The 13,611-nt window shown below is 32.5% G+C and overlaps 1 long non-coding RNA gene across 9 annotated transcripts; it reads right to left on the bottom strand.

Annotated features, from left to right (window-relative positions):
* Positions 1-351: 351 nt before the first annotated feature.
* Positions 352-13,383, bottom strand: LOC145638981 (uncharacterized). Of its 9 annotated transcripts, none has more exons than XR_014114773.1 (6): positions 12,947-13,383; positions 10,194-10,488; positions 6,339-6,472; positions 5,945-6,018; positions 5,583-5,807; positions 352-4,003 (listed from the first exon to the last, which is right to left on the bottom strand). It is a non-coding gene; the product is annotated as an uncharacterized LOC145638981 (long non-coding RNA). The 9 variants fall into 9 exon arrangements; XR_014114774.1 differs by having other exon boundaries at positions 5,945-6,012; XR_014114771.1 differs by adding an exon at positions 4,997-5,040 and having other exon boundaries at positions 5,583-6,472.
* Between the last annotated feature and the right edge of the window lie 228 nt (positions 13,384-13,611).

Below are 13,611 nucleotides of genomic sequence, written 5' to 3'. Positions count from 1 at the left end.
TTCTGAACTAAGCCAAAATCGACTCTAAACCAATCTAATTAACACAAGTATGGTCGCAACTTGCATTGAATCAGTCTTGGCAACATTAATATTTAGGAGACCTCATTAGTCCTAACTAATCTAACCACTTAAATGTCAGATTAATTAGATTGAAATTGCTTTCTCATTTAAACCAAACCGTAATCGCAGACTCGATTTAAAATTAGGGACTACTCTCCTATACGATTCAGACTAAGCCAAACCATATAGATAGCAATAATTTACAACTAACAACTTGAAAGATAACAATTAATGCCGAATTGCAAATTTAATAATTAAGATAAGCAAATTTAAATAATCAGTAAGTTGAAATAAATTATGCAAATAGATTATTAAATCAACTACAAAATTATCACACCAATAATCCAATCAAAGTAATTAATCGAACTTAGCATAAATAATCCAAAACAACGGTAAAGTGGAACAATTGAGTAAGAAGACTTATTAACTATACTCCCAAGAACATGCGGATAAACCCGGCTTCGAACCCGCAATTCACCTTCGTCCTCAATCAACCTTGGACTCGAGACTAAGCTTCCCTCCAATGGCTATCTTCTCTGCTCAAATTGCCCAATTACGAGTCACTCGAACTATCTCACTCTTTGTATAATTGTTGGCTAAATTATCTGTTTTATTGGAAAAATACGGGTTGTATTTATAACCAATTGCATAAACTGAATTTGCGAATTTTTCTTGGCCAAAACTCTATCTTGTGAATCTGATCTATTCATCATACTGCTCACCGAAGGATTTAGATGGAGTTGCAAGATTAATGGAATTTGGAGATTATCTTTTCTTTGTTATTTTTGGTCTTCTACTGATTTCACGCTTAGCTTCTTCCTAACTCCTTCTTTTCCTTTTTTTTTTTATTATTTTTTTTCTTTTCTTTGCTTTTCTTTTTATTTGATGATGAAAACATGTGATGCTTTTGTTGCTTGGAGTAGTAAAATGGGCTAACTTCTTTTTATTTGATCAAATCCACTTTCTTTTCCTCTTGCTTTCCTACCAAAAACACATAGTATAATATTAAGTATCAAATATTATAAAAAAAACTATAAAATAAAATACTAACATAAAATAAGAACTAAAAATATTAAAGTGACTAATTTCATAAAATAACTAATAGAAAACGATTATAAGACTAATATTAGGGACTAAAACTATGGTATATTTTGCAGTTATCAAATTCCCCCACACTTAGTCTTTGATCGTCCTCGATCAAAATTAAAGCTTATAATTAAGTGAAAATCCAAACCAATTGATGAATAAGTTATTTGTCAAGTATAACTGAATTTTCTTTCACAAATTATTTTGATGTCAAAATTAACAGCAAAGGACCATGATACAAAACAAGACTTTTGCACTTTCATTAACCAATCAATCTTACCGCTTCTCTCCCCTATGTTTGAATCCACCCTAGGGATGCTCAACCATTTAGCTCGAGCCTCACTTCGGTTTGATGACCCTCGTTAGGACTTGCACAAAATCTAACCCTCCACCGTTCGGAGACCAATAGTATGGAAAATCAAAAAGAACTTTTATTCCATTGTAATGGGACTAAGGTTAAGGGTAGGAAATTATTAGGAATTGTGGTGATAAAAGTGTTGTGCTAATAGAGCATTTAACAAATAAAACTCCGCCATTTTTTAAGTATAAATATCATGCACAACTCCAACTAGAATATCAAACCACACTCCAGACTCAAATGATAACCTTCTTATACCGCTAATTTTTTTTATTTTTTTTATTTTTTTTGTTTTGTTTGATACAGTTTAACCTTCTCATATGAGATTGTAACTGTATACTTTTTTTTTTTAAACTTTCGTATCTGTCTGCATTTCTTCTCAACCTTCAGATTTTTTCCAACTCATAATATTTCTACTTTTTTTTTTTTTTTTTTTTTCATGTAAACAATCTTTTCCCCTCTTTTCTTTTCATTCAACAACTTACAACACAACTCAAATAATAATACTCCAATTAGCACAAAATGGGTAAAAGGCCATAAGTTTGTAATGTAGGCAAGCCAAAAATAGGACATTTAGGCACAAAAGGGCTAAGCAATGGGAATAATTTGCAAAGTAAAATATATAACAAGCCTAAATTTCTGAAAGCTCTAATCAAGAAAAAAATATGCCTTTTATCATATTTTTTTCACACCTTGGTCATCGGCCTCAGGAAGCTAAAATGCAAGTCCCAATTTGAGCAATCAAGGAGGGTAAATGTGGATGAATTTGAGTCTTACAAGGTTTGTGGCCCTCCTTTCGGGTTTCATTGCACAAAGAGAAAGCAATCCATCTTACCACAAACAGTGTTAATGAAGGGATATACCATTTAGTGATCCAATGCAAGTCAAATAGTGACAAAAAGGAAAACTTCTTTTTTTTTTTTTTTTTTTTTTTACAGTTCATATTCATTGGTTTGGAACCTCACTGAAAAACTTATTTTTTTTATAAAGCATGCTGCCAACTTAAATACAATAGCAGAAATAAATTTTCGGTAGTATCTCCTCTAAAACATGACATAACTAAGTTTCACATAACCCCCCCCCCCCCCCCCAACTTAAGCTTTCATTGTCCTCAATGGAAAATAAATGGAGACAAAAAAGAGGAAGAAACTTAGCTGGTTAAGTAGGTAGTAGACTTTGAGCTTACAAAATGTTTGTGATGCTGCTGTCTTTCAATATTTATTTTTACTCTTCATACCTGATAGTTGCACCATTTATTGAATAAGAGCTCAAGGTAGCAGGAAGTCTGTCTGCTTATTAGCTAAATTGAATGGCTGCAGCAATGCACAAAGAGAAAATGAGACAGAATCGTTAGCATAACTCAGACTCTTAAGTAATCTGTTCTTGAAATATTAACGGCTCTAAGTTTAATGACTCATAGACACAAACTAGAAAAAGATAAAACTGACATGGCAGAATTGAACAGTAAAACAAAATATCAAAACTAAAAACAATAGTTTATAAACTAGGGAAAGAACAAAGATAGCCTTGGGTTGCCTCCCAAGTAGCGCCTTTAGTTTAATTCGTTGGCTCGACATTCATCTCTTCATGCTTGTTCGAAGAATATGTCTTCAACCATGGTCACATAAGCTTGGTCATAGAATGGTTTTAACCTGTGACCATTAACCTTAATTTTTGTTGGTATCAAAATCTGTGATTTCTACTACACCATGAGGAAAAACATTAGTAACAACAAAAGGGCCAAGCCATCTATTTTCCTGGAAATAATTTCAAACGAGCATTAAAAAGAAGAACTTTCTGTCCGACCTGAAATGATTTTCTAGCTATGTTCTTATCATGGAAGGCTTTGGTTTTGTCTATATAGATTTTGGCATTGTTGGTTGCGAATGCCACCGTTACAACTAGTGAAAATTATTCGTAACCGGCTAATGTTAGTTACAAATAATGTACTATTCGTAACTGGCTTAACCTAACGCCAGTTACAAATAGGCTTTTTTTCCAAGTTAGAAAGCATACTATTTGTAACTGGTGTTTAGTTATGCCGGTTACAAATAAAGTATTATTTGTAACTAGCTTAGCCAAACGCCAGTTACAAATAGCGTTTTTATTATAAAAATAAATATATAAAATGGTAGTAGCAAATTCCTCTACTGCCACCACCCATACACTACGTTTATATATTTTTTTTAAGTAAAGACCATTAATTGTTAATAAACTTTTATAAAATACATTAACTATCAATCTAACCAATATAAGCGACTTCTTGTAAATTATATTGAATTGATGCACTTGTAAATTACAAATATTTCTCTCGTAATTCACAATAAATAATACTCTATAACTAAAAAAAGCTAGTTAGTTAATTGATACAATGGTCAACCTTCAAATTTTGACAAGTTTGTCGATTTTGTCTGTGTTTGCTTCACAACTTTGACTGTTTTGTATGGGATAGCAGCAGACCAGCAGTTCACACTAAGCACTTGATATTGCAACAAAATTCTACATGGGAAAGAAAATAAACATAAAAAAAGCCAAAATTAAAAAGGGGTTGTTTTAGAAGACACCAAGTGAACTCTTCCAACATGGTCAATGCATCAAACTGAGGGGATATAAAAGAAAATAAGCATCAAAACTCACATGAAAAACTTCAGTCACTTATTAGACAAAACTAGTTACAAATAAATTCAATACAGAAATCAAAACACGTAATTTCACTTATTAGACAAAACTAGTCACAAATAAACAATACAGAAATCAAAACCCCACATATAAAATTCAACAAAAACATAGGGTAGCAGATGGCTTGGTGCCTGAACTAGCTCAATTTTCAGTTTCTTTTAGGTGTCCAAACTAGCACAATCTATTACATACACAAGCTAGGAGGTACCTAAAGTAGCTCAAATTTCAATCAAATGAGCATACAATCATTGGAAACAAATAATGAGCCTGCACTTGTAAATGTGCGACTTTGAGGAAGCTTTGTACTACGTGAGTTGCATTTTGCATTGTCTATTCTGAATTGATTTCGTAGTCATCTAACAGTTTCATTTTTCATGCTTACACCTATCGCATCAAGTCTGCTATAAGACTAAGCAAAGATGAACTAGTCTTACAGTCTATATTTCTAATGAGCTAATCTCCAGATGGGATTTTACATGCTACGTATGACATTTCGTGACATAATGCAGTCTGTATAACTTCAGAATGCTTTGTGTCAGCCTCAAGTCTAGGCCAGATAGATATAACGCAGTGTCAACAAAATTAAATTAGAACAGTTATCTCACTCCTTGTATGGTGAAGCTTAGTTTTTAAAAAATCTGCAATAGGGCATTATCATAGCACATCCAGTATTTCAAACAAATAGACAACAATTCCAATTGTGTTGATAAAAGAGATAAATATTGAGTGTTGACTAAGCAACAGATAAGAATTCCCAAACTTTCTTAGAACCAAACACAATAGAGAAGCGGGTTGGGTAAGCCCTTTGGGTACCTTAGTAAATTACCAAAAGAGCTTCACAACAGCAGCCATGTGACCTATAATTGTAAATATACAACCTAATTACTAGAGATGCACAAAAATTCAAGGCAATTTATCAAAGCTTAATTGTTGTTTCCATATTCCATAAGCCAGACACTAGCAGCCCATAGTTTGAGATAAGCCCTGATTCAAACAACACATGATTTGACAGTAAAAGCAGGACCCTGACATAGAATAAAATCATGGACAATAATAAATGGATTTAAAGGAAAGCATTAACCTCTAAAAGACATGGAACTTCTAATTATAACACTCCATATTTAGTAAGCGAATATGGACTAAGATTTTAATTATAATCACTAACTTTGCTCTCAAACTCTAAAATATCGAACCTCAAGCAAGTTGTAAGCTGATGTAAACATAATCAATATACTCAGCCAATTTAGACTAAGGTCAACCCGAATTAGATGCAACTAAAGTTAGCAGGAAGGTAATGCTTCATAGCCAAGCAACATCTCTAACAAAAACAAATCACATGAAAGCAACAAAAGGCTAAAGTAACAATAGACCAACCTAACATATGAAAAAACAATCTTACCCAAGCAACAAGATTCTGATCGCGCCCGTCTTTTGTGCTATAAATTGCTTTTCTTCCTGTGATAAGCTCCAATAAAACAACACCAAAACTGTATATATTTGATTTAAAAGTCAGCTGACCCGTCATTGCATAATCTGGTGCACAATAACCATATGTACCCATCACCCGAGTCGAAATTGTTGCACTTGTTTGTTTAAATGAAAGGCACAAATGTCTATTTAAGCCCTGAAATAAATTTCTTGCTATGCTTATGAAAGTTTATACATTTCACAGTAAAGCTTAATGAATAGAAGAAATAATATGAGTATGCAAACTGTTTGTTGTTACATAAATAGTAAATAAAATAATGAAAAGAAGAAGACCTGTATAGTTCCAGAATCATATTGCTGAAAAAGACGAGCTTTAATTCCCAAGCAGTCACAAAATCAAGCTGACACTTAATGCACGAGAATAATTATTGAAGTAGTCATGGATCGACTTTTCTAATCTAAACAGGAACATTATTAGTCTACCATAAGTTCATATTATCTCAAAACATTTACTGAACAAGAACAATTTCCAATTTCTACATGCTATTGTGCTAGTAACTTACATTGTTAAAACTAGAGCAATTTTTAAGCTTGAAATTACTAAAATCAGAAGCTGTAAGTTAATTTTGTTTCTCTAATAGTGATTATTAGTCAAATTCCTCATAGAAGTATAAAAACAAGCAAATATATCATAATCAAATATTTTGGCAGAAATAAAGAGCTATACCAAATCTTCCAGCCCTGCACCAACGGCGACACCACAATTCACCGCGTACTCAGGCGCGGCCAATCAACATGTGAGCCCTATCTCGCCGCCTCGCACATCTCAATCTCCTCCGCCCTATCACCATTCCCTACACCCTATGACGCCCATCATGTACTCAGTAAAAATCCAAATATTCCATTAAATTAAAATAAAAGTAGCACAAACCCTAGAATTCGTAAGGTCTTTTTTTTTTTCAAATAGTCGCTTTAAATTAATCAAAAATACATAATATAGGTGGAGATTGAGAGCAAACCATGATGATAAACTTTGATGAATGAGTTTTGGAAAAGCTTTAGAGAAGTTTTGGAGGAGCATTAGAGCGGGTGTGTGAAGAAATGGGGAAAAAGAATAGGAATAAAGAACTTAGGCTACATCTAATTTATTTATTTATTTGTTTATTTTTTTTTTTTTAATTTTAAAAAAAGTGAAGTTCGTGCTAGCAAATAGCAATCTAGCACTAGCATTAGTAACCGACTTTAATGAAGTCCATTACAAGTAATATGGTTAATAAAGTTTGTCTTACTACTTGTAACTAGCCTTTTTTTTTAAGTTCCTTACTAATAATTGGTCGGTCTATCCTTGACCTACTATTTGTAACTGACCTTAGTTATGTCAATTACTAGTTCAAATTTATTTGTAACCTGCATAATTTATGTCAGTCACTAATACTCTTGTAGTAACTAACATAACATATGCCACTTACCAATAAATAGCATTTTTTCTATTAGTATATAACCTCAATTCTTCAAGTTCAAGCATCTGTAATTTCCTCTCATTTCCAGCAAGGTCATAGTCTAAATTACATTGCTTTACTGCCCAAAAAGATTTATGCTCAATTTCTACAGGCAAATGGCATTCTTTACCAAAAACAAGTCTAAACGAAGACATATCTAAAGGAGTTTTATATGTAGTTCTAGCTATATGCCCACAATGCATCACCTAATCGAAGACTCCAATCTTTCCTATTAGTATTAACCATTTTCTCAAAAATTGATTTTATTTCTTTGTTAGAAACTTTAGCTTGCCCACTAATTTGAGGATGGTATGCAGTAGCAACTCTATGGGTTACATGATATTTCTCCAAAAGTGCACCAAAGGTTTTGTTGCAAAAATGAGTCCCTCTATCACTTATGATGGCCTTAGGCATGCCAAATCTATTAAAAATATGACTCTTAACAAATTTAACAACAGTTTTAGCATCATCAGTTATAACAGTCTTTGCCTCTACCCATTTAGATACATAATCGTCAGCAAGAATGATATAAACTTTACCAAAAGAAGAAGGAAATGGGCCCATAAAATCTATACCCCACACATCAAATATTTCACAAATAAGGATACCAGATTGAGGCATTTCATCTCTTTTAGACAGATTTCCTGTCTTTTGGCAACGTTCACAAGATTTACAAAACAAATATGCATCTTTGTAAATAGTAGGCAAATATAAACCACATTCAAGTACCTTATGAGCAGTCCTTTGAGGACCAAAATGTCCTCCACTTTTAAGATTATGACAAAAAGAAAGAATAGAAGCATGTACAGGTTTGTCTACACATCTCCTAATCATCTCGTCAAAACATGATTTCCACAAATATGGATCATCCCACATATAATATTTAGAATCAGATATAATCTTATTCTTTTGAGCTTTAGTGAGTGTAGGGGGAAATGTTCCGGTCACTAGATAGTTAACAATATCAGCATACCAAGGAGTGTCAACACTATATAAAGATGCAAGCTGTTCATCGGGAAAAAAATTCAGTTATTAAAGGTCAATCCTCTTTGGGTACAATTCTACTTGGATGGTCAACAATTGGGTTTTCAACACCCTTTCTATCTCTAATTTCCACATTAAATTCCTGTAATAGAAGCATCCACCTAAGCAACTTAGGTGTTGAGTGACTCTTCTTTAACAAATATTTAAGAGCTGCATGATCCGAATAAACAATCACACAAGTGTCAAGTAAGTAGGGCCTAAACTTCTCTAAAGCAAAAACAACAGCATACATCTCTTTTTCAGTTATAGTGTAATTGCATTGAACATAATCTAGTGATTTAGAAGCATAAAGGATCACATAAGACTCTTTATCCTTCTTTTACCCTAAAACTGCTCCTACAGCCTTATTACTAGCATCACACATAATTTCAAAAGGCAAAGGGTCTAATCACAGGAGCACTTGTTAATTTGTCTTTTAAATCATCAAAAGATTTCTTGCATTCATCATTAAAGTAAAAAAACATCATCTTTAGCAAGCAAAGCACATAAAGGTGAAGCAATCTTAAGAGAAATTTTTAATAAAGCGTCTATAAAAGCCAGCATGTCTTAAAAATGATCTAATTTCACGAACACATGTAGGATATGGCAAAGAACTAATGACATCAATTTTAGCTTTATCAACCTCTAAACCTTTAGCACTTTGATATCTTGTTGAATCAAATCATAAAATATACTCATCATGCATCTTTGAAATGTTCCAGGAGCATTGCATAAACCAAAAGGCATTCTTTTAAAAGCAAATGTACCAAAAGGACAAGTAAAAGTGGTTTTATCTTGATCTTCAGGGGCAATGGGTACTTGTGTGTAACCTGAATAACCATCTAGAAAACAGAAAAAAGATTGTCCAGCAAGTTATCAATAATTGGAAGGGGAAAATGATCTTTTCTAGTAGCTTGATTAAGCTTCCTATAGTCAATACAAACTCTCCATCCATTAGAAATTCTAGTAGGGACAAGTTCTCCTTCATTATTTTCTACAACAATGTTCATTTGGATTGACAAGTGTTTGAGTACGAAGTCTATTCGAGAGTTGAGATTCCAACTTACTCAGAGTAGTGCTTATTTGACCTATTTGAGTGTCTATGTGATGTAGGTGAATGTCAGTTTTCTTTTGATATTTAACACCATGATCATGAACCTATCTTATTTGGTTTTCTAACTGTTTCACCAAGTCTTCTAATGAAGAGCTAGCAGTTTTAGGTGATGGGTTTTGTTGACCATGTTTCTTAAATTGATTAAACTGTTGAAATTGTAGTCTATTACCATACCTTAGATCAGGGTGGTCTTTCTAGCCTTCATTATAAGTTTGCGAGAAAGGATCATACTTCCTATTTTGTTGACTAGAAAAACCCCCTAAGGCATTAACATCTTCACTCTGTAAAGTAGGACAAAAATCAGAACAAACACCACAAACTCTAGATTTAGACTCATTACTAGCAATTTTAGAAACAAGAGTAGTCAAAGTAACAATTTGTTGAGAATTTTCTTGTAATTGATTATGAATACCACTTATATCAATTTCATTTACTCTTTTAACATCATTTCTAGTACTAAACTGTTGTGTATTCTGAGCCATATTAGAGATTAATTTTCTAGCTTCAGTAGGTGTTTTATCAACTAATGCACCCCCACTAGATGCATCTATCATACCTCTATTATTAGGTATAAAACCTTCATAAAAGTATTGAATTAACAATTGATCACTTATTTGGTGTTGTGGACAAGATGAACAAAGCCTATTAAAACGTTGCCAGTACTCATATAAAGACTCATTATTATTCTCTCTAATTCCACAAATTTCCTTGCTAATAGAACCTATATGACTCACAGAAAAGAATCTTTATTAAAGAAAAACTTTTTCCAATTCTGCCCAAGAATTAATGGAACTAGATGGAAGTTGCTCATATAACCACTCTTTGGCAGGATCTTGCAAAGAAAAAAGAAAAGCATGCAATCTAATATGTTCCTATTCTATTCCTCCGGGATTCATAGAAGAACATACAACTTTAAGCTCTTTTAAATGTCTATAAGGATTCTCACCTGCGTTCCCATAGAATTTAGGGAGAAGATTAAGGAAACCAGAGTTCAGTTTGAGGGATTCTCTAGTTTCGGAAAGACAATACAGAGAGGATCTTCGCCTGTTTTAGGGGCTCCCAGTTCTTTCAATGTCTGTTATGCCATGTTGTTATATTTGATTGGCAATGGATCTTCCAATTCAAGTGTTGGTTCAGCACTGAAAATATGAAGAAGCTCCTCTGGTTTTGCTCCATTTATCAAGTCTATGTATGCTCTTATGCGCTGAAGTCTTGCTTCTTTATCATACGCGTACATGCACCTATATAGAAAACATAAATTAATGAGAGATGAGCCTGTGATATTAGTGCATAAACGTAGGTTGAAAATGAATTTCTGGTCAGAACTAAAATATAGGCAAAATCAAGGGCTGATATCAGATATTCAGATCAAACAAGACATGTTTAATTAAGTGGTTCTGAAAGTAAGTATGCTGAAATTTATAAGCATTAGACAAGCTAAGAAATTATATGAACCCGACCAAGCAATCTCATGAAATCATCGGTTGTCATGTGCAAATTCTCCCAACTAATTTTGCTCAAAGATTACTCAAGTAGATATATATCAGTTTAGTATTTCAACAAATTTTTAGCAAAATGGTTTTCCTGAATTTAGGATTAGGCATACAATCACACATGCACCTGTCAAAATTCAACATGTGAGGCTTTCTAATTATCAATAATATTCTGGTCAGTTCTTTTTTTTTTTTTTTTTTTAAACTAAGCAAGAATTATAGCTTTAGCAGTTCTGAAGTAATGAGATCAGTTATCCAGACAAGAAATTTTAAATGTCATGTATCTGGCAGAAATTATACTAAATTTTCAGTAGCACATCAGCAATTCAACATCTGAAAAGTAATAATATGACCAGATTAGTAATCCACAGATTGGCAGAATGCTCATGCTGCAAAATTCAACATGTTAAGCTTGCTGATTGTCAAAATTATGACTAATGCACATCAGGACCTTAGATTATCATTTACACAGTAGCCCAATACAGCATATAAATGAACACAAAGTCTTTTAAATTTATTTTGCCTTTAGAGTTTAATACAGCTGCATTAGAAAATAAAACGTTTAGTATATGCCACTTATAATTTATTTGTCAGATCAAAGTATAAATAGCAGAAACTTAGTGGAAGATAACCTCAAAATTATAACTCTTAGCATCATTTGAATACCAATAACCAAAATACAAGTGTGTTACTAGTTTATCATTAGATGTAATAAGATTAATCAGTTCAATTTTCAAGGGACAAGCACAAATCATGCAAAAAGTTGTTAAGAAAACAAGACATATACTTGTCTACTTGTACACCTATCATGTCATATTAACTTCCATAAGTTATGCTAATTTTGAAAAGAAATTACAGATTCTTGTACCAGCAAACAATTAGCTAAATCATTCATATTATTTGATAACATACTGATCGAATATTCGAAACAGGACATGAGAATCTTAACTGAGCATTCATCAATTTACAAGTAAAATACTCCACCAAGATAAAAAAAGAATTGTAGTCATCTAACCTCTAAAAGTCTGACAAATACAATGAAGCTTATTGAATTAAGTCATGAAAAGTAGGCACTCCTTGATTGATTCAATACAGGCAGACATACACTACTAAGACCGACTTTCAACTATCATGAAAACCTGATGATATGCATGGAAATAACTCACTAATAGAATCTAAAATATTCAACCTCAAATAGCAGTTAATATATACAAGTTCTTCACATATTCAAATAACAATATAAGCAGAAATTAATTAAACCATGAATTTATAGGACATTATAAATAATCTCCCCGGCAACGGCGCCAAAATTTGATACGTGTCGTTTCCCGTATAAAATTAATTAATAATTTACCTTAACTTAAACCTCAAAAATATTAACAACTAGTAAAAAGGGTAAGTAAGGGTTGAACCCTTGAGGAGATTAATAACTCTAAAACTCAAAATCAACTCAAAACGTTAACTATATTTACACTATATACATGAGAATGGGGGGTTTAAATGATAATAGTCAACTAATACTACTATAAAAAATAGGATCTAAACTACGTACTATATACAATTGATGACACTCTTAACCAACTCTATTCATGACTTTACTCAAATTAAACAATTGGTGATTATAATTAATAGGCCTTGCACAATTAATCAAATTAATTACTAGACTAACTGTAGAGACTTTAGTAACAAAGATTCCCTATCTCCCTTATTTGAAACCAATTCCGAAATAAGCCGAAATCGACTCTAAACCAATCTAATTAACACAAGTATGGTCGCAACTAGCATGAATCAGTCTTGGCAGCATTAATATCTAGGAGACCTCATTAGTCCTAACTAATCTAATCACTTAAATTTCAGATTAATTAGATTGAAATTGCTTTCTAATTTAAATCAAACCGTAATCGCAGACTCGATTTAAAATTAGAGACTACCCTTCTATACGATTCAGACTAAGCCAAACCATATAGATAGCAATAATTCACAACTAACAACTTGAAAGATAACAATCAATGCCGAATTGCAAATTTAATAATTAAGATAAGCAAATTTAAATAATCAGTAAGTTGAAATAAATTATGCAAATAGATTATTAAATCAACTACCAAATTATCACACCAATAATCCAATCAAAGTAATTAATTGAACTTAGCAGAAATAATCCAAAACAACGGTAAAGTGGAACAATTGAGTAAGAAGACTTATTAACTATACTCCCAAGAACATGCGGATAAACCCGGCTTCGAACCCGCAATTCACCTTCGTCCTCGATCAACCTTGGACTCGAGACTAAGCTTCCCTGCAATGGCTATCTTCTCTGCTCAAATTGTCCAATTACGAGTCACTCGAACTATCTCACTCTTTGTATAATTGTTGGCTAAATTGTCTGTTTTATTGGAAAAATACGGGTTGTATTTATAACCAATTGTCTGAATTTGCAAATTTTTATTGGCCAAAACTCTATCATGTGAATCTGATCTATTCATCATACTGCTCACCGAAGGATTTAGATGGAGTTGCAAGATTAGTGGAATTTGGAGATTATCTTTTCTTTGTTATTTTGGGTCTTCTACTGATTTCACGCCTAACTTCTTCTTATCTCCTTATTTTCCTTATTTTATTATTTTTTTCTTTTCTTTGTTTTTCTTTTTATTTGATGATGAAAACACGTGATGCAACAAGGTCTGGCGCATAGTTTCTATATATATGCAAACATTGCATGTAGGATGGCAATGTAGTAATAAAGTTGAAGTTGTAGTTGGAGCATAAAGTACCATTTGATAGGTAAATAGTACCATTAAAAGTTGTAGTGGTATAAATATTATGCTAATAGTACAAATAAGTATGTAAATGGTACATCAAAATATTATACCA

Source organism: Chenopodium album, chromosome 7 (assembly GCF_948465745.1).
Source record: "Chenopodium album chromosome 7, dcCheAlbu1.1, whole genome shotgun sequence".
Lineage (NCBI taxonomy): Eukaryota > Viridiplantae > Streptophyta > Magnoliopsida > Caryophyllales > Amaranthaceae > Chenopodium > Chenopodium album.
The sequence above is the reverse complement of the archived record's forward strand: the minus strand, read 5'-3'. Positions and strand labels throughout refer to the sequence as shown.